This window comes from Hippopotamus amphibius, chromosome 6 (assembly GCF_030028045.1).
Source record: "Hippopotamus amphibius kiboko isolate mHipAmp2 chromosome 6, mHipAmp2.hap2, whole genome shotgun sequence".
NCBI lineage: Eukaryota > Metazoa > Chordata > Mammalia > Artiodactyla > Hippopotamidae > Hippopotamus > Hippopotamus amphibius.
The window spans coordinates 142,484,615-142,487,888 of NC_080191.1; the positions used below are offsets into that span (position 1 = coordinate 142,484,615).

Consider the following 3,274-nt stretch of genomic DNA (forward strand, 5'->3'; position numbering starts at 1 on the left):
TCAATCTTGGTTCTATACTCTGGAGCTCTAAAGACATAAGGTAAAAGCAAACTTCATAATATGCCTGGAAAGCCTAGATATACAATCGATAATGCAGAGCTACAAGGGACTGTCTACTGCTGCTTGATGCTACAAGGTTTCAATTTTCTTTCTAGAGAATAGGAATTCATCATCGTATTTATCTAGAAATCAAAGCTGTCAGTTAGTTGCTGGACCTCCCCAGCCTGGCTGAGAAATATTCTATTTGCACAAAAGAGTCTACAGTTTTTCCAATCCTGGAAGAAGATATTGGTCTTGCAGGTGATTTTCTATAAATAATATTGTAGATAGGGCTGCAGAGTTTGTGTTCATACTTGTTAATTTTTGTGGGAAGATCAAAAGGAAATTCTTTGAATGTACATGAACAGCTCTGGGTGCTTTCATTTGGGGCTTCAAGAAGTGCTGTGAGATTGTTCCCAGAAGATGGATTTCTTTAAATACATGCTATGAACAAACGTTTATGCTCTTGTCAGGTATCTATACAGCCATGTCATAGGGAGGTTTTTCTGAGAAGCTGACTCAGATTTTTGTGCAGTAAGATAATTGGATCAATTATGAGGGAGAAGGGGAGTAGGGCTGTGCAGGGGAAGAAGGAGAACTGCAAGACAATCACAGTAAAGGCCTTAGCACACCCCTTGGGGAGCGCTCCTGCTGGGATGGCCTTACAGAATCATCCTAGCTTAAGACAAGGGAGTTGTCTTTTACAAATTCCTATAAACCAGCCCTCAGATGGAAGCTGCCCTGGAAAGGGGGCATGGATTTAGGCAAAGCAGATCTTTGGAGTTGAGGACAATTCCTGGAGAGGGATTGAGTTGAGAGCCATCAGCTATCAACACTCCTACAGCTGGAGTAATTGAGGCCTCAGTTCTCACTCAGCCATCTGCTAAAACTCACATATTAAAAGAGAAAATTCTACATACCTACTTCCATAAATTTGTGGAAGCACTGAGATGCTCTTCTCAATTAATTCTGCACTCAGTATCTGATCTGAGAGATTCACTGGATTTTGAATTTTTTAGATAAAAAATAGTTTTCAGGGCACTTGGAACTATTGTTTCCTTTCCTCTAACCCTTTACTAATACCTGGCAATGAATCAAAGGTTTCTGGAGTTTCTCTAAAATTAAGAGAAAAAGATTAGAACAATCGTCAAAAGAGGTAAGATCTGTCATCAAAGAAAATAACAATCTTATTCTAGATTATAGTAGTGGTCTCAGAAATGCATGTGAATGACAGATAATTAGTCATTCACAGAAAATTAAATCAGATTTTTCCAAGTGACATAAATATTAATTATATAATTTATTTCTTTACTGCAGTCAAAATGACAAAACATAAAGAGGAAAATGAAAATTATTAATTACAACATATTTTTGTATCAACACACAGATTCAGAATAGCATATGAAATATCTCATATGGGATGAACATTAATTATGTCTTTTTTGTTTGTAGTGTCTGAATTTTAGAATGAGTAGTCCATGAAATTTTAGAAATAGTAAACATTCTAAACAACAGACCCTTCCTTTAAAAATACCTTATTTTGTAGGATTTCCCTGGTGGCCCAGTGGGTGAGACTCCACACTGCCAATGCAGGGGGCTTGAGTTCCATCCCTGGCTGGATCCTGCATGCATGTGGCAACTAAGAGCCCTCATGTCACAACTAAAAATATCCCAAGTGCAGTAACTAAAACCCGGCACAGCCAAAGTAAATAAATAAATAAATGTATTTTTTTAATTTAATCTTTTTTAATTTTCACACAGCTTTATTGACATATCTGTGACATATAAAAATTGTATGTAATTAAGATGTACTGCATGATTTTTTGATATGTGTATACATTGTAAAAGAATCCCTACAATCAGGCTAATTAACATATCCATCACCTATACATAGTTACCATTTTGTGTGTGTGTGTGTGTGTGTGTGGTGAGGAGAGTAATTTCAGCTCTGTCCCTTGCAAATTTTGAGTACACAATACAGTATTGTTAACTATTATTACAAAATATAGAATTCTTCATGAATCTGCTTGTCAGCATTGAGCAGGGGTCATGCTAAGTAAACTCTGTATTAAGCCAGTTTGAGTATATGTGCTACAGAAGTGAAACAAAAAATCTTACTTTTAAAAAGCACTAATCTTCATAATCTTATTCATGTCCACATTCATCAGAACAGTTGATGCTTATCACCATTTTAATTTGTTTCACCTATTACCATCATTTTTAATATCATAACTTCTCCATTTTTGAATTCTGAAACATGTCATCTTTTTAAGATGACATTTCTTTTTCTGAGTCCCAGTTTTTCTGATAGTGAATTACAACTGCTATAACACATGAAAGAAAGGAAACCCCCAGAGAAGAAATAAAGAATAAGAATATAGGTGTATCCATGAGGAACCATGAAAATCCTAATTGTTCAAACCTCCCATTCCTCCAACTCTACCATGAACTCTGGTAAGACTAATACACAATATTAGCATTCAGCCTAATTTTTATTCCTTCTATCTATCTATCTGATCTCCTCTGATTATTCCCAAAAGATAAATTCTGTACAAGCAGATCTACATAAAGGCACATGTATATTTTCTCAAAGTTCACATTGTGGAGATGATCTGCAGGAAATAAAATATTGTCTTTTCTGCATCATTCCTCTGCTGAGCAAAGCAATGCAATGTACTGAGGAAGAAGAGAAATACTTGAGTTCTAAAGATAAATGAAAAGTATGAGGGCAGCATCAGTATATATATAAATGGTACCAAATTTTCTCCTAGGTGTATCAGAGGAATCTTGACTGGGGACAGGAGCAGGGTGCTGGAAACAAGGAAGTCCTTGTGCTAATAGTGACTAATGTCACTAATAGTGCTAATAGTGACTAATAACCTATAGAGTACCATTAATTCCAACCAGTGGTTTTCATTCCTGGCTCAATCTCTTGGGAGCTTTGAAATACTGTCATTCCAGGGGTGCCATCTAGGCCAATTTAATCAGTATCTCTGCGACTGAGTGTTCAGCAGTGATACTTTTTATGTCTCCCCAGGGGATGATCATGTGCAGTCAGGGTTGGAAAATTCTGCTGTAACTATTGATAGAGATGGCTAAACAGAGTTTTACTTTATATTTGTAGATTTTGACAGTATGTTTTTACATTGTTTGTGAATTTCCCCAACTACATGTACTTCCTAAAAAAAAAAAAAAAAAGAATGTTATGCATTTAGAAATGCAAAGGCCTTAATTT

At 35.9% G+C, this 3,274-nt stretch overlaps 1 non-coding gene across 1 annotated transcript; it reads right to left on the reverse strand.

Moving 5' to 3' along the window:
* Window positions 1-2,038: 2,038 nt before the first annotated feature.
* Window positions 2,039-2,147, reverse strand: LOC130856193 (U6 spliceosomal RNA). Its single transcript, XR_009054487.1, has one exon. It is a non-coding gene; the product is annotated as a U6 spliceosomal RNA (small nuclear RNA).
* Window positions 2,148-3,274: the final 1,127 nt, after the last annotated feature.